Source organism: Pezoporus flaviventris, unplaced genomic scaffold (assembly GCF_033815535.1).
Source record: "Pezoporus flaviventris isolate CSIRO_AGI_PZ_B2104156 unplaced genomic scaffold, CSIRO_AGI_Pfla_v1 ptg000036l, whole genome shotgun sequence".
In the NCBI taxonomy this organism is placed as follows: Eukaryota; Metazoa; Chordata; class Aves; order Psittaciformes; family Psittacidae; genus Pezoporus; species Pezoporus flaviventris.
Window position 1 is genome coordinate 16,460,547 of NW_026892584.1, and position 22,844 is coordinate 16,483,390.

The following is a 22,844-nucleotide window of genomic DNA, read 5'->3' on the forward strand; positions in this document are numbered from 1 at the left end:
CCTTGTGTGGGTTGCATGTGCACTGCAGCCCTTCAGGGGCTCCGATGGCCAAGTGTGGGCTGCCCATGTGCTGCAGCCCCTCAGGGACATCCCTTTTCTTGGCATGGCGTGCAGCATATGGGGACCTGATACCCAGCAAACACCACACACGCACGTATGCCAGTGTGTGCTATTCAAGGTATTGATTTTATTTGATATTTAAAATGTTCATTGAGTGTAGGAAATGGCTTGTCTGCCCAGTTAGAGACTTGTCTGCAAGAGAAGTGCCCCAAGTTATGCTCCCCATCCTGGCTAAAATCTACTTATTTTACTTCACAGATTAGAAGAGTTTTAGCAGAGGTGGATGAAAGAGACTTGGCCTAAGTGATTGCTGAAGGGATACCTGAAAGGTAGTAGCCCATGATCTAGGCACAAGTCTGAGACTGAATTCAGATGTGAAATCAGAGTTGAGACACTGACTTCAGACATGAGTGATTTGATCCAAAATCTTCCACAACCCATATGAATGCTTTCTCACCCTAATAATTAATGAAATGCTGTCAGCCACCACCATGACTATGCATCTGCAATCTTGTCATTCAATATGTCTTTAGTTCAGCTATGGGATTTAGGTGCCAGGTGGTCTAACCACTGGTTTTCTGGAGATCTCAGGTGCATGCAATGTCCCTTCTGAGGTTCTTCTGAGATAAGCTATTGGTCCTAAAACCCTGTCATAAGCCTCAAAGGCCACGAGTTTATACATGGGACATATTTACTAATTTCATATTAATATAAAAGAAGAAACTACAAAAAACTATGAAAGCATAAGGTCCTTTTGAGAAGGCCTGATGATACCTAAAACCATGAACAATTTTTTTATTTCTTGGTTAGAGGAGACTCACTATATCCCTTTTTCCTAGTAAGATACTGTATCAAACATAATAGATTAAAAAAAAAGTTGCTGAAAGTGTAATTTTGTAGAAATATCTGGCAAAGATATTTTTGCATGGGTGACTATGTTCATAGGATCTGCTTTGCATTATAAATATAATGAAGAAAGCAATAAAGTATCAATGTGGTTGTCCAGAACATTGTGATAGTTGCAGTTAATGCTTTGTGACCACACACGGCTCCTCTCTGTTGACAGGGGCAGCATAAATTTGTGATTATCTCTTATATTTTTCAGTTAAGTATGTATCTATATTTTAAGTTGTTTGACAGAGCATTTTTTTCTTTTATTTTAGTTTACTGAGACAAAATTCCTTTCATTTTCCTTACCAGAATATTCCAGTTCTGACTAAGCTGCATTTAAAAAATGTCTGTTACTAACATCTCACATACAGTCCTATGTTGTGGTTACTTGTTATTCTTATAGTAAATATGCACTCAAGGTCACTGAATCAGTGACCCTGTGAGCAATCACTTGCTTACAAGCTTCCTTTAGTGACTGAATTTGCAAGCTGCTAAACACTGCTACTGGTAGAGGTAGGCATTAAACCACTTAATTTCACTAAAACCTATGGAACTACTGGTGTTGTTAAGGTTAAGCATGTGATTCAGTATTTCACTGAACTGTGGTCCTAAAGCTCAGTGCTTTGCAGTTTTAAAACCTTAATTTAAAGGCTAGTTTTTATGAGGCAACACAATTTGTGTGTGATCCTCACTTCAGTTTCCAGTGTAATGTTAACTTGTGTTTGGACAGAAGGGTATCAGGGCCACTTGCATAGTAAATAAAGGGCTGCCCAAGATACAGGGTAATGTGTTGACAATGTATTTAGCTAACAGATTTAACTGTGGTTTTTAGAGTAAGTCCTAACTGTATATCATGTATAAACACAAACATGTTTGATGCCCAGTGTGACTCATGTTTAGTTATTAATACAATCCTGGAGATAAGGTATTTGTCAGAAACATGCCTTTATGCATGCTGAAACTAAGATGGTTATATAATACCAGGAGTAGCAAACAACTTTGAAAAAGTCTCATGGAAACCATTCAGGAATTGGAACTGAATGCCAATTTCATTATCACCTATAAGGAGCCAAACAATGAGGTATTGTAGGCTCACAGACTGTACAGAGAACAGGAGGTTTAAGTGCATCAGCCAGTAGGTAAACTGAATCAGGCTAAATCCTGTCAGATGAAATACTTCTGTTAACAAAGCCATTAAGTGTGTTTTAAATGTTAGTTAAAACTTTTGTGAGGAAAGTTCCTGGGATGAACAAGGGAGGATGCAATCAGCCAGGCAGTAAGTTCAAGTAATAGCAGGTCCATAGTAATCTTTTATCCACTGATGTCAGAATATTTTACCATGTAAGAAACTGGTTTTATGTGCATTTTACAGACCACATTTGGCTGTGCTCAAAGGAAACAATAACATTTTAAGCTAAAGAAAGAAGATGCTAGAATGGTAGAGAGGAAGTGCTAAAAATGCTTTTTGATTGCAATGTTTTTATGGGGGAAAAGAATTCTGATTAACCTAGTTTTGAATAACTACTGATTTACCAAATCACCGTTTTTATGTTACAGTATAAAAGCACTGGTAAGAATGTATTTCTACAATTCTCTTAGGCATTTCTAAGAAAGTTGTATTTTTTTTCTGGAAAAATTCATTGAAGAACTGTGAGAAAAAAAAAAACAACAGGATCAGTGAAAAAGGATCTTCCCTTTGCCTCATTATATCTAACACTTAACAGTAGGAAAAGGCTGGATTTAAGAGAGAGCAAGCCAAGATGGCTCTGACTATACAGAAGCACTGCCTGGAGTGTGGAACCTCCTGAAAAAGGTCTACAATGTCCTTTAAAGATATCATAAGAGAAATGGCTTCCTGGTTAATGATAAAGGGCTACAACTGTGATAATTCTAATTATAGCATTGTAATAATAGCACTTTTCTTCTTGAGAATACAAAATCAGAAAACTCTTTATATCCTAGTACCCTCTAAATATGCAGAACATTTGTTCAAAGATGATGCAGGAAAAAATTAGTTAAATCAACACTTCCTCCCTTTTGTTCCATACACCTTCAAGTAAAACTCAACAGAGATACAGACAGCTGTTATCAGACTGAAACAGTGATTTGGTGAAGGAATGAGAATATTAATGTTTGGAGTCTCTCATATTCTGGTGGAATAGCTCCTTCAGGTGCTTCCTGATGAGGACAGAGGCAAAGCAGCACTGAATAATACCTGCAGTGCTCTTCAGGAAGTTCTGCCCAGAAGTAGCTCTATTTCTCTTCCTGGCAGAGGGGACAATAAAGATTTTGTCTTGAACTGGAACATTCTGTTTAGAATCTTCCAAACAGAGTAGACTGCATTCAATAAAATTCATGTTCAAAAATGTTGACAAGGAAGAAGAATCCAACCTGAAGAACTTTCACAGATGTGATTCACATGCATCCCTCACACATTGCAAGGCTAGCAGTTACATGTAATAAACACCAGATTGTCTTTTAGTGATGTGATCCCAATGCAATTTTTTTCTACTCATTAAAAGTAGAGCATTATTCCTTCATGGTGTGATTGACTCTGTAATTTGAATCTAATTGTGAATCATACCACCCTTCTCAAGTAAGATATTACAGTCCCCTCTTTACAGAAGAAAACCCAGAACTTGTAATTTGTAGCAGATATTACCCAGCTATACATGATAAAATTGTTCAGGGTTTTATTTCTGTGTGGTGATGCAGCTATTCTTCAGCAGCACCTCCACAAAACAAGAGTGGGAATGTTGTGGGTGGGATTGTTCATACATTTCTAGAGTTTTCCAGTAAAGATTCTGCTATGCCAAATATAGGACTTGTCTGTCTTTAAAATAGCATCATGTAAGGGAATTTCCAATAAATTGTTGTTTCTATCTATTTTACTTTCACAGGCTTTCCTGGGAGTTTTGTTTTTCTTTAAAATTCCCAAGATGACAGAAAGGTCGTTGGTGACAAGTTATTGTAAGAGCCTTTTCTTTAGTGAAAATTCATGTGGGACAAAGTTTGAAAATATTTCTTTTGTGTCTCAACACTTAGACATCATGGAAGTTAGGAATGCCTAAGGGGGATAGTGAAACCCAGCTAATAGCCTTTTCACAAGAACAGGACAATCTTTCATTTTGAGAAACATGCGAATTTAGATCCACATTTGGACTTATATCTAAATTTAGCTGTAAACTTTCTCAAATTGTTGTCTGCTATTTCTGTGTTGCCATGGAAGTATAAAGCAAAATTATTACAAGCCTCAGTAATCACAATAAAACAATAAAAATTAGAGTCCTTTCTGTAAAAATGACCCCCTTACAAGATACTACTTGAGAGGTCTAAGACAATTTATCCATTAGGTTAGAAATAGAACTCAAAATTGTTAGGTTTCATGTACAGTCTTAACACAACAAACAGGCGTTGTGGACACCAGGATTCATACAGGTACAGTAGGGAGGGCCAAGAAGTCCATAACTTTAGACTGAATTAAAAATTTGAATTGGGCCATAGTAAATTATTTCATAAAATGTCCTCATCTCAAATTGCTCCTAGTATCATCTGTTTGAGATCTGTTCATAACTCGGCCAGAATAACCCCTCAGGTTTTTATTCCCTGAAGACCTGCCATAATGTGAAATGGGACTGAGCTAGTCAACTAGCATTTTCCTCAACTGTGGTCCAGATTTTTTCAGTTCTGAGCAGTGGGTACTCATGTGAGGATCGCTTCTCATCTCCTTGCTTTTCCCCCGAGGTTTCACACTCATCGTTCTCAGACTTCCAGCTTAGATGTGCCAGTCTGTGATCTAAGGAAGCCAGAAAATTTAACTGCTTTAACATGAACACTCTCTTGTTCTGTCACCACAGAGTTAAACAAAGCTTAAAAATGTTTCTAAAATGGAACCTGTATTCTTGAGAAAGATTCAAATGTAGTCATGCAAAGGAAGCTGAACTCTTATGTTTATTTCCAGCATACGAGTTATGTATTTAATGGAGATCTAGCAATCTGTGAGATGAATTAATCTTTTCAAAACTAATATCTTTATATAGGATCCTTCTCTGAAAGCGTAATTTGTATGCCTGACCTTTGAAGCTGCTTTATTATAGAGCTCTGGCAAAAATGATAGTTGTGTAATCAAACTAGGATTTGTTTTGTTTGTTTTTCTTCTGTTACTCATGAATGGGTTAGGAATGAACTAGCATAGTTTGTGATGACAGATTTAATTTTGTTGTTGTCTTCCAGCTTTTTCACAGAGCTCTGTCTGTGTGTGTTTCCACGTTCATATGCCTGTGAGAATTAACAAAACTGCAGAGTTTAGATTTTTCACAGTGAGAAGTCAGTAGTGTCTCTGCTGGAGACTGTTCATGCTTGTCTTCAGTTGTCAGTATTTTTACTTAGCTACAAAACAGAATTAACAGAAAATGTTTCATTTCAATCAAGAGTTTTAGCATAGGTTCTTAGACCACTTTTCAGGACATCTAGGTGCAAAGAAGTTTTGGTGTTTCCTCCAGAGTTTATTCCCTGCACTTGTTTCCAGAAGGCCAATGTAAATCAGAGTTTGCCATAAAAGACAGTAAAAAAATAAGCAACTTTTTAAGTGCTTCTGCTTGGCATGAGAAGTCAGTATATAACTATCTATCTTCCTAGGTTATGAATGTTTTCCTGATATGTGTATGTCATCCTTTGAGCCTGGGTTTTACTGGTGTGATAAGATGAAATTTGTGTAAATGGTTGTCATATGTGTTTCAAGGTCTCTTGTTAAAACCCAGCCCTATATAGGAATGCCATTTTATTCCTAATGCCAAATTTTTCTTGGGAGGGAAGTTCTAAGAAGTACATACTTGCTTTACACTTTGAGGCTTGAATGCCTCTTTTTATAGTGGGTAGTAGATATATCTCCTTTTGTTTACTCTAGTATCTGTTAGTTTATCACAGATCTGTTTCAATGTACATGTGAGGTAGGTTGGCAGCAGTTTCTGTCAGCTGCTCACATGATTTATTTTCATCATTTTGTGCATCTTTGTCTAACTGAAATTGTGTTCTCGTCCAAGCCAAAGTTCATTATGCTGAGACACGCATGGTAATGTTGTGATTATCTCTTAGTGTAACTGGAAATAAGCATCACATAATGTGTGATGTGTTGTTTTGTACTCTATCATAAATTCTGTAAGTAATGTGGCAATTGAAGCAAAGCAAGACTATTTGCAAAGTGTGCATCACTAGAAAATAGTAAAAATTGCTATTTTTTATACTTTCCAGAAACTTATAATTCATCTTTGCTCATTTTCGTTTGTTGACAAACCAAAAGAAAAATTAAGAACACAGCAGAACTTAGCTAGCATCTCAAATGGTAAACTTTTCTTTTAGCATGGACTTTTCCTGTTTGTGTTGTTTTTCTTCCCATTTCTAGGTGCATATAAAATACCTTAAAAAATGTGACAAGATGGAGTCTTTTCTACTCTTGACTTTCAAATGCAAGCTGGGAGGCAGGATGAGGACTGGCTGTTGAACACTGTGGATCACTTTGATTTCAGTCTTACTTTTAGTGGACAGTTTTGGAAACCTCAAAACTGAAAAATGTTCTCAGTTGAAGACAGAACTGAGCAGGCATCACAATCTTATTTTCCCTTCTCCAGGCAGAAGTATGTAGAATGTAGCATGTAGGGCTTTAAGGGCAGTATGGAGATTGAGTTTGTCTTGCGGATGTTCACCCTCATAATGTTTCTTTAAATAATGTCTAAATGTATAGTTATGAAAATACTTTTTAGTTCTTGGACAGACGAGTGCAGACCTATCTCATTTTCCAGCCTTATGTCAAGGCCAGCTCCATTTGTCCACCGGTTCTTCCCTCTGTACTTCCATGAGATTCCTTTGGAAACGAAATCCTGTGCATTGGTGGGGAGGGAATTGGGACCGTATTTCAGCAGATCCCTGGTCTGCTTAATGGGGGAATGGCATTCCGTGGATCTGGAAGGAATTGTGTCTCAAGTCTTGATGTGGATTTTTCTAAAATCTTCTGTAAGCAAAAGCAAACTTGGGAACAGAGTGCTTTAAGGTGAAAAGTGAATAGGAGTAAAGTAGAAGCAGGGGGGAAAAGGGCAGATGGAATTCTGTAGGAAAGAAGGAAAGGTGAGCATGCTGGGCAGTGGGAGTGTCATAGCGAATTGAGGAGATGTGGACTTCGTGACAAAAGTGACAGAATGTGCGTCCTTGAGTAGTCTGATAACACCAGCAGACCTGAAGATATCTGCATTTCCTGGTATTTCTCCTGTGGAAGGGAGGTCTGGAGGCTTCTTCCCAAAGTATAGGGCCTTGTCTCTCTCTGCTAAGCTGAAAGCAGTGACTTCGAAGGCTTGCATCAGGGTTTGGGGATTTTTTTTTGTGCTACTGGTAGTTATGAAAGAAACTGGACTAAAGTTTAATTCTCTTCATTGCCATCATTGGTTTTATTCAGTAAATCCTGGGCTTTGAGCAGGTTCTGGTTTTCACAAGAAATTGTCAGCTGAAAACTGATGCTTTTGTCTTGATAAGGATATGACCTAGGAACTAGGAATGTGGTTTTGGTATGGGGATTTTCTTTCAATTTAAGTTCAATATTTTGTCCTAGAATGTACTTAGCCTCATTTCTGATCCTTTTTAAGGCTATTACATGCAGTGCCATATCAAAATGTGCTGCATATGGGAGAATCTCAACTTTCATTCAGTAATAACCTAGTCCTGGTGGTCTTAGGAGAGGGCAAAAATACTTAAGGGTGAACAAAATATAACAAGTTACCATTTAATCCCAGGGTCATGCAACTGGAGTTAGCAATAATATATACTTATTCTGTATTTCCTGTGGCTGATACTTTCTGACATTGCACGTGATGACACCAAGTACTGAGATAAGGTTTCTTGTGACAACAGTTGTATCTAATAGGACCTAACTGTCGACTGAATACTTTCATATTGTAAAAGTAATGCACAGCTAAGTGGTTGCTCAATTAAGGAAAATTATGTTACGTCATCCTATTTATCTCATTGGCTTAGAAGTACAAACAGTGGAAACTTTGTATAATAAATATGAAATTCTTGTCTGTGATTGTACCAATCGAAAAAATTACTACTTAAAGGTCATCATCTGGGTAGGGAAGGTTATGACTCATAAACCTGCCAAAATATAAGAACGATCAAACATATTTTTGATGAATATTGGAAATATATTTTAATTATTCCCAGTGATATTTTATTAATCATTTCCTGTCTTCACATAAATTTTCATCAGCTTGCATAAAGTTTGGAATTCCTTGGCAGATGACAAAACATTTTGTAGTAATGAGTGATTGCACTTTTTGCTATGCAAGTAATTAAGAAGTTCTGACGTTTAAGAGAGGTTCCAGGAAATAGTAGTCTAGTTGGATGTTTAAACCCAAACATCCCAAAATGTGGCAGCTGTAGCTGCTGAATTTTTTCCCTAAAAACGAGCCGGTGAGGTTAGCAGAGCTAAAAAGCAACTAAATTAATGTATAAGCCCTGATGTAAAGATCCACCTATAAGGGACGATAGGGGAGGCACAGGAAAGTTACTGCACCTTTGCATTAACAAAATATTTCCTCTATAGTGTTTGTTACCCTGGTTTAAGAGATTAGAAAGTGTGTGGAATGTGAGAGATCTTTAAGAAAGCTGTAGTCAGTTAGGTGTTCTTGGCTGTTCAAAAATTACTTGTCTCAAAATAGTATAAACTGAATTAATTCTGAGAGACCATTTGAGCCATCTGACTGGCAAACATATAGGGCTAATGGCTGTAGAAATGCCCTCCACTGACCAACTGAAATGTCATCACCTTAAAAAATTCAGATACTTCTGGTTGTAAATGAAAGAATAAAATTCCACAGTCCATGAAGGCAAATTTCCCATTAATATCTGCCCAAATAGGAACTTGCATAATGTGGCCCAGACACGATTGACATAGAGTGTATACGTATTGGGTTTTCATGGCAAGGTTTTGGCAGCAGGGGGCTACAGAGGTGGCTTCTGTGAGAAGATCCCCTGTGTCCCATAGAGCCAATGCCAGCTGGCTCCAAGATGGACCCGATGCTGGCGAAGGTCAAGTCCATCAGCGATGTTGGTAGTACCTCTGGGTTAACATATTTAAGAAGGGGAAAAACTGCTGCAGAGCAGTAGCTGGAAGAGAGGAGTGAGAACATGTGAGAGAAACAGCTCTGCAGAGCCAAGGTTGGTGGAGAGGAGAAGGTTCTCCAGGCACTGGAACAGAGATTCACCTGCAGCATGTGGTGTAGACCATGGTGAGGCAGGCTGGCCCCCTGCAGCCATGGAGGTCCACAGTGGAGCAGTCTCCACATACAGCCCAGACTGTACCCCGTTAGAAGGGACCCCACCTTGGAGTAGTTTGTGAAGAACTGGAGTGTGTGGAAATGCTCACGTGGGAGAAGTCCATGGAGGACTGTCTCCTGTGGGAGAGACCCCACACTGGAGCAGGGGAAGACTGCAGCCCTCCCCCTGACAAGGAAAGAGCAGCAGAGGCACTTGTGATGAATGGACCATAGTCCCCGACTCCCATTCCTCTGCACCACTGGGGAGTAGAAGATAGAGGAGGGGTTATCGCAGAAATACAGACTTGTTGGAAGAGGCAAACTTTTACCTGCTTATTAACATGAGTCAATGCAGCACATGTTCATGCAACAGTGAGACACATCTGCCCCTACAGCATTGTATGCACTAACTGAGAGGCCCTTATGTAGGAGCAGCAATCAGATGAAATTCATTTACCACCATAAACTGGGTATACTCATATCTGCTTGTTTCAAAGCCAGTAAGTGGTGGTGGTGGGGTAAGCTCTTTCAAATGTGTTCAAATTAAATATGACAGCAAGCATTAATAAATGACAAGACCCATTTCAGTCTTAAAGATAAGATAAATGTACCAGAATTTCCTGAGGGAATTTGCAAATTCTGAAATCTGTTCTCTTATTAATAATTTAGTATTAAATCATTGGGTTTTCCTAGCCTCCAAAGACTGATTGTGTCCTTTTTCCGTCTCCCAGGGATGTTTGAATAGCCTATTAGCAATGGTAGGCTGAAAACGGGGAGTCAAACAACTGCTGGAAGCACAGATATTCTTGAAACATGCAGGCCTACCTTTAGAATAAAATCTACAAAAATATTTAGACACTAATGTTCCATCAGTTTCATGTTGGTGCCTGACTATCTTTGAGGATCTAGCCCTTACTTACCATAGTGGAGATAAACAGAAATATCTAAGATAAGACAACCTGGGTTTTAAAGAGCCTGAACATCTGGGGTTGCTATCAGTTTCGATAGGAACTGCATGTTTGGTGGTGGGAAAGTGGAGACTAATTAGTATATTTAAGAAAAATCATAGTATGCTGTAATAAACTTGTTCATATGAATAACTTCGGCAGCTTCACAATTTGATAGTGATACTCTGCACATCACCCAGTCCTGTTCCTTTTCTTGTAAAGTGGACATTGAGGAAGAAAGATATTAATAAAATTTTGCTGCCTAGATATTGATCCCAGGTTGTAATGCAGAAGATATTTGTAATGCTGGAGAACAACAAACTTTAACTGAAAACTGCTTCCACACTTATGCAAATTGCGGTGCCCCTTCTTTATTTTCATATTTTTCAGGTGAAGTTTGCACTTTATAATTTGAAACTTTTAAAATTTATAACTTTAGAATTTTTATAATAAGACTGTATTTGCCTCCTGAAAGTAATGTAAAGGGTGAGGTTTATCCACTTTTCCTGATTTTTGCACAAATTTTGTAAATTTGAGACCCACATCAGTGATGAATCTAAATCAGTACCTGTCTTCCAAGAAAACCTAGCCCTTCTCTGTTTCCTTAATTTTTAACAGTTTGTTCATGCTGCTATTTCATGTAGACCATTATTTTTTCTGCAAAAGAACATATAAACAGTTGCTCATTTTACACGTCTTATGCAATAAGAATTTCCTGCATAGTGGGCATACCGCACCAGAAGCATCAGTTAGTTAGGCCACCAGATAAACCAGAGACTTTCTCAAATTGCTGCTTCCATTGCAGAATATACAGCACTTACACTTCCTCTATATGGTCCGTCCTAGGCAGACTTAAGCATGAGACAAATTTCCTGAAGGGCTGTCACTTCAACCTCATGAATGTCTCTGCTTCAGAAGATAGGTGCATGGCCTCCAGCAGTAGCATGAGGTTACATACACACATAATTATATTTAAAAAATATGTCCATGAGATGACATTCTTTTCAGGCCAGTACTGCTGGCTCACTGTAAATAAGTCGTCTCTTCTACTTGCTTACATTACTAATGAGGATTATTCTGTAGCATTATGTCCCTGATGTAAAGTAAAGCTAGGAAGAAGGCTCCAGACAGTGCACAATATAATAATCCACATATATTTATCCTGTCTTATCCTCTAAATACATTTCTGATTTTGTCTAGTATAAAAAAAAAAAACCTGAGTTTCCTGGGGAAAAGCACTGTTCACGTCTGTGCAGAAACAGTGTCTACTATAATGGAAGAGCAAAAAGAAATACACTCTTCACAATAATCATTAATGTAACTAGACTTGGTTTAGCCCAGTAGCAAAATGTTTGGATTTGGTCAATGGAAAATGTCTTAGTAATTCACTTTGTCAAGATGGACATACTATCTTAAAAAGCTAGAAAAAATAATAGGGTAAAAAATTTGTATTCTTACTGAGTGAACAATGATGAGGTTATTAATTTAGCAGAAATTAATTAACCAATTCTTATTCCTTTGACTGAGAAATTGAATGATCAGGTATGCTTAATGACCTGTTTTGAATAGAATGTGCTGAAGGACAAAGGAAAAAAACTTTAAAATAACAATTCCAGAAGAAATCTGTGAAGTTTTGCAAGATGAAATTATAGAATCAGAGAAATGTTGGTTAGTAAGGATCAGTGGATGTCTCTACTCCAGCATACACCTGGAGCAGGACTATTGCCAAAGCAATCAGATCAGCCATGGCTCTATCTACTCAAGTCTTGACAATGTCTAAGACAGAGGATTTAATTATCTCTCTGGTGATGCACTACCTTCCTGGTGAAAACATTGTTTCTACTATCCAGTCTGAATCACCTATATCATAGTTTTTACCTATTTTCCTGAGATTTACCAGCTGCAACTAGCAAAAGTTCATCTCCATCAACTTTGTAATTCCCTCCAAGTAGCCACAAGTTTCATTTAAATTCCTCTCATCCTCTTTTTTGCACTTGTCACTGCATTTGTCACCAGTTCTTTGCTGTTTCGAGCAACAGGACATCTGGAGTATTGCCCAGCTTGTCCCTCTAGCATTTATGTTGTGAAATTGCCATGAATGTCATCATTAAAATGCTGTTGCTTTCTTAGTAGATGGTTGTATTGATGGAATCGTGTATGAAGATGAGAGCCTGTGATTAGGAGACTTCTGCTAGTTATTTGTGGAAAGCTTCATGGTCTCCTCCTTATAATGGACCATGGGATCCTGTGTTCCTTCTTCGTCTTGAAGGCTCACAACAGAAACATCTTACTTTCTTACTGGAGCTCCTTGATACAGGAATGTGACTCCTCCTCCTTTTGTTTGCTGCTTGTCCCTCTCTTTCTTCGCCTGTCCATGACCTTTCCCAGTTTGTGTACTGTCACATCAGGGCTACCAGATTCTGCTCATGTGGTAGCTGCACAACTGGCCTGGACTTGCAGTTCTTTGTTGCCCAGGCTCTGTGTGTTAGTGTACAAACACCGTTGGAAAGCCTCTTCTTTCCTCAAACATAGCACTGTGATCAAAGATGTACATTTGCTGGTGACATGAACTGTGTAGCTCTTCATTCATTGGCAGCTGAATGCATCTGCTTCTTCCCAGGCTCTTACCCTTGACAAGAAAGATTAAAGATAACACAATGTGAGCCGTTGTCCACCTCAGCTTTGTCTCCAAAGCCAAATAACCATCTTTAACCTGATATTAATCAGAAGGTTTGAAACTAGAAGCCTATTCAAGTCTAATAGTTTTAGTGAAACTCATGCATACGCATCTAGAAGAAAGAAAGTACATTGTGAACAGGGTGAATTCTATCCATTTTACAACCCAAAGGAAGACAGTTGCAAATGCAGATGACTCTGCCTTACATTACTTAGCTGCAAGACAAAAATCATTAGAGTTATGAATACTGAATACACATTTGCAAGCAAAGAAGTTGGGAAACATGTCTACACCCCAGGGAAGCACATCTACAGTCACAGGGACTGTGATTTTTAGTGAGGTACAGAGAAACTGATTTGACAGTAGCCTGTCAGCAACAGTTCTGTCCCTAACAAATAACATCAATATAACAATGTTTAAAAAGACTGTTGTTTGGTATTTGTGTGCCCACATCAATGCACATGCTTCATCTAATTATCCTAAAGAAGGGTTAATCAAGGGCATAGTTACCTCTCCAGTTGGAATTAGCTTGCCAAGCAGAAAAGAGATATGAAGAAACTTGTGGCCTAGGGCAAAATGCGAGCAGTGAGTGGGATGTGTTATTTTCACAGCTTTGCTCAGTCTGTGTCTCAGAAGTGCTGCTACAGGCAATGAGAGGTATGCAGGGGAAGAGTGTCTGGGAGTAAAGGAAGGAGTAAGAAAATCTTCTGCTGGGGAAGTTATGATCATAGAATTGTCATTCAGAAGGTGGCTCTTCCCTGCTAAAAGAGGAAATTGTAGCTCTTGATATGACAGAACTAGTAAGCCACAGGTGTAGAAATATGGCCATTGGGTATGACTTCTGATTTTCTCCGATGTCTAGTGTATGCCATTCCCTACAGATTGCCTACAGATAAACTAGTGAGCCTTTCTGTGGAACTCAAGAAGAGACTGAGCTCCTAGTCATACCTTTCTGTAAAAATTAGTGATTCGGTGGCTGTAAAGTCTTTTTATTTTTCAAATTTCTTTTTCATCCATGCTGGTCATTAACTCTGGGAAGGATGAAAAGGAAAACTCATGAAGTTGTATTGAGGTATAAGTCAGGGTATATATATAATATACAAGTCAGGTGAGGGGAGATTGAGCTTCATCTTGTCCATTATGTTTAACAGAGTGAACTCCTGAGGAATACCAAGTTTCACAGTTTGGAAAGGAGAATGTGATATATGAACTGCTCATAGAAATATATCATGCTTTAGGTTAATACTACTTCTGCAACTTCAAGATGATACAAGGCACTTTATTCTTCCCTACTGGATAATCTCATAGAGTGTAATGATGCACCTCATGAGCTCCATAGTACTGCAGATGATGCCAGTGCCAACAGGGGGATCCCTCCTTTGGGAATGGCAGATGATAATCTGAGGGGAAGTGATTATAAAGTGCCGCAGTTTATTATTTCAAAGTGAAGAAGTTCTAAGAAAAATTATCTCTGAAAAAACTACTTAAGAAATCACTTTTCAGAAAGCATGAGAAGCTGACACATAAAGGTCTTTGGAAAGCTAAACTGACAGAGAAAGGAGTAAAGGACTGTCCTCTAATGAAAGCAGCTGTCATAACAACATAATAGTAAATTATTTCCACAGAATGTAAACATAAGGAGCAGCGAACAATGAAACAAAGTTCTAGAAATTCATTATCATGGCTTGACTTAGCGAACGAAGATTTGGGAAGGGCTTTACCCATGCTTACTACAGGCACGCTGATGACTAAAAAGGCCAATGTGGGATAGGCAAATCCGGTTGCAAAAAGCACAGCAAAAGGTCTCCTTGGGTGGTACAGGCTGGGCGTAATTCTTTCTACGTTGTCTTTTCACCTCGAGACTAGTTCTGCGTGTGTTCTCAAAGGAGACAATGTTGTTATATATGGTGTGTCTCCAAGTCTCCTAATTGGAGGCCAAGGTGGACCACTGAGGGTAGTCAATATGGCCAAGGCTGAGGTATTGTTTCAGGGAGTCCTTATATCTCTTCTTTGGGGCACTTCTCTTGTGGCAGCTGGTGGCCAGTTCACCGTAAAAAATCTTAGGGAGGCAGTGATCCCTCATTCTAGAGACGTGCCCTGCCCAGCGCAGCTGCAATTTCAGCAATATAGCCTCAATACGGGTGACCTCTGCCTGTTCAAGGACAGTAACATTTGACACATAGTCAGTCCAATGGATGTTTAGAATTGTACAGAGGCAGCGCTGATGGAAGCGTTCGAGGAGTCGCAGGTGATGGCAGTAGATAACCCATGATTCAGACCCATATAAAAGAGAGTAGATAGTACAATGGCTCTATAGACACTGATCTTTGTACTTTTCTTCAGGTGTTTATTGCATCAGACTCTTTTATGGAGTTTTCTGAAGGCTCTATATGCCTTTGCTATTCTGTTGTCTATCTCTTTGTCGATCATGGCGTCTGAGGAAATAATACTTCCCAGATAGCTGAACTGCTGAAATGACTTAAGCTCTGACTCACCATGGTAATGTTGGGATGATGATAATTTTCTTGTGGTGCAGGTTGGTAGAGAACTACTGTCTTCTTCAAGCTGACTTCCAGCCCATAAAAGCTCAGCTGTCTCCGCAAAGCAAGATGTTAAGCACTGCAGAGCTGCTTCTGTGTTGGCAACAAGGGCTGCACCATCAGCAAAAAGCGGTTCATGGACAAGATGATTTAGGGTCTTAGTGTGGGCCTTCAGTTACCATAGATTAAATAGGCTACCATCGGTACGATATCAAATCTAAATGCTGTTTTCTTCATCAAGGTCTACCGTAGCCCTTTGGAGCATCATGCGGAAGAAGATTGTGAATAAAGTTGGTGCGAGAACGCAACCTTGTTTCACACCCTTGGTTATTGGGAAGGGCTCAGAGAGTGCATCGCCATATCTGCCTTGGCCGTGCTGATCCTCATGTAACAGAATAATCATTTTGAGGACCTTGGGGGGACAACCTAATCTTTCCAAGATCAGCCACAGGCCTTTTCTGCTCACAGTGTCAAAAGCTTTGGTGAGGTCAACCAAAGTTACATAGAGCCCCTTACTCTGTTCTCTACACTTATCTTGCAGTTGTCTGACAACAAATACTATGTCTGTGGTACTTCTATTAGCTCTGAAACCACACTGACTTTCCGGTAGAAGTTCTGCGATAGTGGGTACTAATCTGGTCAATAGTATTCTTGCAAGGATTTTTCCAGCAATGGAGAGCAGAGTTATACCTCAGTAGCTTGAGCAGTCTGACTTTACACCTTTTTTCTTATACAGAGTGATGATGATTGCATCACGAAAATCTGATGGTAATTTACCTTGTTCCCACCAGGGCAAAACTAGCTCGTGAAATTTAGCATGAAGTGCTTGGCCTCCATGCTTCCAGATTTCGGGTGGGATTCCATCAACCCCAGCTGCCTTGCCAGTTTTCATCTGCTGTATAGCCTTAAGAGTCTCTCCCATGGTAGGGGCTATATATCCGTTTTTCACCGAATATAAAATGTGCTGGATTCCTACGCCATTATAAGAGGAAGAAAAATGAATGCTCATTCACAAGGGCAGGAGCACACACTGGAGTTTGTACGGAAAAAGTAGTGAATGATTTTTCTGTTTCCATTTTCAGGCATTGTGTGTAGTTTAAAAGTTTATAATGCAGGTATTTTTAAAAGGAGGCAGAGCAATAATCTTGACCACAGAATTAACAGATTGAAGGATGCCTAGATAAAATAATTGTAGTCACATTGCATGGACTTAATGAAAATTAGCTCGGCATACTTAATAATAAGCATAAAACATTATCTTTGAAAATCTGGATTATTAAAAAAAAGAAATGCCAGGCATTTGTAAGCATGGATTCCAAGAGAGATACTGAAAAAAAATATTGCTTAGTAACAACAGGGAGAATAATAAATTGAAAACCATAATGAATTTGTCAAAAATACATTATAGTAAATGTAACTATTTTCTGATTTTTTTTTTTTGTTGTTGTTGTTTTTAAGGGAAATTGCCTAATGGAGCTGCAGAATGATGTTTCTTGAGAGCAGAAAAACTTCTGTATTGTCACTTCAGTTCTTGGAATTAAGCTAGAGAAGTCAGGTCTGTATAATGTTTTCCCCACCAGTTTTATTACACAACTGCCTCAGATTATTGCACAACTGCCAGAATTCACTATCTAAGAGAGTATTTCAGGGAGTCAGTCTTCAATTTTAAGCAATATTTTAATGTAACAATTCAAATTTTGGAATAGAAACTAAATTCAAGCTGGGGTCTTTCAATAGGGGCTAGGGAATGAATGCCACTGAATATTTGAGTATTTGTGCCAGTTTATAAAGAAAATGTTTATATCCTCTGGGATAAATCCAAGTACCAAAGAGTACTTTCTCTACTGCTGAAACAGTCCTTGATGTCAAGCCTTTTATGATGTACTGAAGTAACTGAGGTAAAGCAGAGGCCTGTGATGGTGGCTGACTTGCTCATCCCTGAAGAAAACAGAACAGTTTGATTCTGACCCAGGTAAATATCAGCTCTCCACTGAATGATCTGCAATAAGGCCTTATGCACCAGTGCTTTAAAAATATCAGACCTGTTTGCAGCTAAGAAGCTGTGCAGAATAGTAAACTGGATTCACTGTTCTGCAATTCACTGACTTTCTTGTATTTCATAAGTAGTAAATGAGAAGAGTAAATTACAGGAGGAAACACCATTTCATACACAGAAGAAGGAGACTAGGACAGGGAGATGTGGTCCGATGAGATGTTTGTTGGTTTTGTTTTCGGTTTTAAAGGTAATGGAAAAGGTCTTGTCCCACTCGATATTAATACCCATCCCTCCAGATGGAAGAATCATATAAACAGGTCTGTAAAATAGTGCTGCTAATCATACCAGCTGTATGAAAGAACTGAGCCTTTCATCTGTTGGGAATGAAGAAGCTAAAATAGTGCTGATCCTGAATATGATTGTTAGCAGGATCATCACCATAAATGTATAACTTCTTTCTCATGTCTCCTGTCATGCATGTGGCTCAGGCATTTCAATAAACCTTTATTTCCTGCAGACCTTGGGAAAGGAATGTGTATACATGTATACAGGTGTATATATAGGAATAGTTCCATGTCTTAGCAGTGGCACTGAAAATTCCCCTTAATCAGGAGAAAACACAAGCAGCTCACTTTCATGGCTTTACAGCATTAACAACAAAGAAAGAGGTCTATAAAAAACACTTAGGTCAGTGGTTACATGGATGGATTATCTGCATGAATTATCTTGACATGAAAGGTAGCTGAATATGAAATACATGCACAATGAATTCAAATTTCATATGCATATGAAATTCACATAAAATGTTTTTGATCTTCTGTCCACATCATGCTCTTAATGGTACATGCTACATGGATTTCTGAAATTCAGAATGGGACAAAAATGCCTGAGTCTACATAACACTGGTGAGTTTTCCATAAAGAATTTTTCTGCTAATTATTTCAAGACTAGAGAAATCTAAAGTAATACAACATGCAATAGCAATGCAATACAGAGATTGTTGATTAACAGATAGAAAGAATTCCAGCTTTACAAGAGTGTCCTCTGCCTTGAATTAGATCAATTCCAAAGTTCGCTAGAGCATGTAATGGTTTCTGTATTATACCCAGCTAGAAATTCCACACCTATGACAGTGCCAAATCCACTATAAATTGAATTAAATTTGCCCTTTATTGTGATTTCTTGCTCCCAATCTGTGAGTTGCTGCAACAGTTTCAAACATCCGGACTTGTCACATCGTATTATCTCAGAACAATAACCATAAGTTGAGAAACTGGTCTATTTAATAGAATGGTATCTGTGTGGGACCACAAAATCACAACCAAGAACTTTCATACTTCCCTACTTAGTGCCTGATACCAGAGCAATTTACACTGCACCATTTTGTGCCTCCATCTTTGATCTTGAGTAGAGATTGATTTAACAGTAAGGAGTGCTTTGCTTATTGCTGAATGTTTTTAGTCCAATTGTCCATAGGGCTGAACAATTCTTGACCAAGGGCAGGAAAAGTTAGAAGTCCTCTACTAAGCTTTCATTCACAGCTGTGTGGTATATAAGCCTTTAGTAGCCATTCACTAAATGTAGCCAACAGATGAATGTTGACCTCTAAGGCAATCCATGTTTCATGGTCTTACACCTATTTTTTGACAAATTCTGTGTGAGAAAAACATCCCTTTATTGAATTATTTGTGTGGATTGGGTTGTGTTTTGTTGTTGTTGTTGTTTTTGTGTGTGTGTGGTGGGTTTTTTTTCTTTTTCTTTTTCTTTTTGAGGGGTGCTGTTTGGGTTTTTCTTTTCATTTTTATGAATTATAAGTACCTAAATATTATTATAAATATTATAATATTTTAGTATTACACAGAGGGAGCAGATGAAATAAATGTAATAATTTTATTTTCTAAAATTAATGATGGAAAAACTTTGGGGGAATGAAAATTAGTGGTACAGTCATAGAATCATAGAATAGTTAGGGTTGGAAAGGACCTTAAGATCATCTAGTTCCAACCCCCCCTGCCATGGGCAGGGACACATCTCACTAAACCATGTTACCCAAGGCTCTGTCCAGCCTGGCCTTGAACACTGCCAGGGATGGAGCATTTACAACTTCCTTGGGCAACCCATTCCAGTGTCTCACCAATCCCACAGTAAAGAACTTCTTCCTTATATCCAATCTAAACTTCCCCTGTTTAAGTTTTAACCCATTACCCCTTGTCCTGTCACTACAGTCCCTCATGAAGAGTCCCTCTCTGCAGTCATTGTAGGCCCCCTTCAGATACTGGAAGGCTGCTATGAGGTCTCCACGCAGCCTTCTCTTCTCCAGGCTGAACAGCCCCAACTTCCTCAGCCTGTCTTCATACAGGAGGTGCTCCAGGCCCCTGATCATCCTCATGGCACTCCTCTGGACTTGTTCCAACAGTTCCATGTCCTTTTTATGTTGAGGACACCAGAACTGTACACAGTACACCAAGTGCGGTCTCATGAGAGCAGAGTAGAGGGGCAGGATCACCTCCTTCGACCTGCTGGTCACACTCCTTTTGATGCAGCCCAGGATATGGTTGGCTTTCTGGGCTGCAAGCACACACTGAAGCTGGCTCACGTTCATTTTCTCATCGACCAGCACCCCCAAGTCCTTCTTTGCAGTGCTGCTCTGAATCTCTTCTCTGCCCAACCTGTAGCTGTGCCTGGGATTGCTCTGAACCAGGTGTAGGACCTTGCACTTGGCATGGTTAAACTTCATGAGGTTGGCATCAGCCCACCTCACAAGCGTGTCAAGGTCCCTCTGGATGGCATTCCTTCCCTCCAGGGTATCAACCGAACCACACAGCTTGGTGTCATCGGCAAACTTGCTGAGGGCACACTCAATCCCACTGTCCATGTCAGCAACAAAGATGTTGAACAAGACCGATCCCAACACCGATCCCTGAGGGACACCACTCATTACTGGTCTCCAGCTGGACATTGAGCCATTGACCACAACTCTTTGTGTGCGGCCATCCAGCCAGTTCTTTATCCACCGAGTGGTCCATCCATCAAATTGATGTCTCTCCAATTTAGAGACAAGGATGTCATGTGGGACAGTGTCGAATGCTTTGCACAAGTCCAGAGATAGATGACATCAGATGACATCAGCTGCTCTACCCCTGTCCATCAGTTCTGTAGCCCCATCATAGAAGGTCACCAAATTGGTCAGGCAGGATTTCCCCTTAGTGAAGCCATGCTGGCTAGTATTCTCCACATTCAGATCAGATAAAATCTCAACTAAAATGGTTTGAAATTGTGAGAAATTTTCATCTCCAGTTCTTTCCTGAAACTTATTCAGCCCTGATCCTAAGATCACAGGCAACTCACCTCACAACTCATGCTTCCTGCTTTCTAGAGATCATCTCTGCAGTGCAGAATATACCATAGCTCCCTATGGCTGTGTTCTGGGCTCAGCAGTAGCAGGCATTTTTCTCCTTCTTGGCAGCTGGTGCAGTGCAGTGTTTTGACTTTTTTGGAGTTGCATTCTTTTCGATTCTCCTCTCCATCCCTCTGGGAGTAGAGGGAGGGAAAGAAGGGGGGGAGTGAGTGAACGAGTTACCTGATTGGGTTTAAACCATGACAGTTCTTTTTGGTGCCCAACGTGGGGCTCAAGGGGTTGAGATAACGACAGATCTGACCAGATTAATAGTCACTCGTCACAATGCTGATTTACTGGCTCTCAGAGTTGTTCCTCTTGATCTCACACCTTCAGAATGTTGTAACTTACTTAGAGCCGGTATTCGCTGTGTTAGTGTTTATCAAGTGTGGGGCTTGGGCTAAGGTTCTTGTCTCACTGTGCTTTATGGCAATGGCTTGTAATACGGGCGGGCTCCAGCAGCAGGGCGGGACGGACGTGGCCGTGGACTTGTACCTGGCCGTCCGGCTGCTCTTCACTGGCCTGGCCCTCGTCCTCGCCTCCATCTTGGTGAGGCCGCGGGGAGCAAGCGGCGGCGGGAGCGGGCTGGGAAGCCGCGAGGGGACGGCTGCCGGTGGAGGAGGTCGGGGCGGTCGAGGAGCGGAAGGAGGCGGCGAAGGAGCCGAGGCCCGCCGAGGAGCCGAGCCCCGCGGCCGAGCCCCACGGCCGAGCCCAGCCCTGAGACGGCCGAGAGCATCCCCCGGAAGCCGCCCGCCGAGCCCCAGGAGGATGCAGGAGACCGCAGCATTTCCCAGCAAGGCAGAGGAGGAAGAGCTGGACTCGGGAAAAGAGAAGCTGGCGGTGGGAGAGCCGATAAGCACAGCAGCTACACCAGCCCCAGTGACAAGCACAGCAGCATCGTTTGAGAGTTCTGAAGGCTCTGAATGGCCTTTGGGTATCCTTGGGACCTGCCTGCTGATTGTGATGGGGATCAGCATGTTGGCATACATACAGAGTGTGTTCTACCCACAACCATTTTGTCTGATCTCAAAAGTTAAGCAGAGTCAGGTTTGGGTCTTGTCTGGGGTTAGACGACTATATAGGAGGAACAGGAGATTTTCTCCAAGGCTGGACAGTCATGAGTGGCAGAGTGTGTGGGACAGTATGGGCAAGTATCTAGTCCACTGGGCCCCTCCAGTGCTTTGGAAGCATCGGAGATGGAAGGCAGCCGTATGGAGTCCCCAGCAGCAAGCTGCAGAAACTGCTGGAGGGGACAGTGAATTATTTTGAGCCTGGTGGGCCCATGGCACTTCAGGCCATCAGAGCAGAGATGCAACATAGAGATGGACTCATGATCGAGGGGTGGTCTTAGCAATGGACACTATTGCCTGGGTTATTCCCAAGTGTGAACACTACACACAGTCTCTCCTGCTCTGGAAGGCTGTTACAAGAGATGGAGCCTGACATCATGGACCAGATGGATTTAGCAGCTTTATAGGGACTGGTCCATGCACTAAGATAAGAGTGATGGTATATTGAAAATGTGGGATCTGAGCATGACGTGAATGGTATGTAATAAGGGGTGGATAATGTCCTGGGTTCAGCAGTAGGAGTCATTTTTCTCCTTCTTGGTAGCTGGTGCAGTGCAGTGTTTTGACTTTCAGCTCAGGAGCAGAGCTGGTAACAAGGGTGTTTTGGTTTGGGCAAGGACTTTGTGAGCCTCATGCTCTGCCGGGGAGGAGGGGAAGCCAGGAGGAAGCAGAGACAGGACACCTGACCCAAGCTAGCCAAAGAGGTATTCCATACCACAGCACGTCATGCCCAGGATGTAACTGGGAGTTAGCCAGAAGGGCTGGGAGCCTGCAGGGTTGGAGGAGGTATGGGTCAGTGCTTGGTCAGGCCTGGGGGGGCGAGTTATCGGTCGGCTGGTGCTGAGGTGTTGTATTCTCTTCCTTTGTTATTTCCTTTATCATTATTATTATTGGTGGTAGCAGTAGTGATTTGTGTTATACCTTAGTTACTAAACTGTTCTTATCTCAACCCGTGGGAGTTGC

General features: G+C 40.5%; 1 long non-coding RNA gene across 1 annotated transcript in view; it reads left to right on the forward strand.

The window, feature by feature from the left end:
* The first annotated feature begins 315 nt into the window (after window positions 1-315).
* Window positions 316-22,844, forward strand: part of LOC133274313 (uncharacterized) — a 131,897-nt gene continuing 109,368 nt past the window's right edge. The window contains exon 1 of the long non-coding RNA XR_009745105.1: window positions 316-389. This is a non-coding gene — a long non-coding RNA (uncharacterized LOC133274313). The remainder of the gene's footprint in view (window positions 390-22,844) is intronic.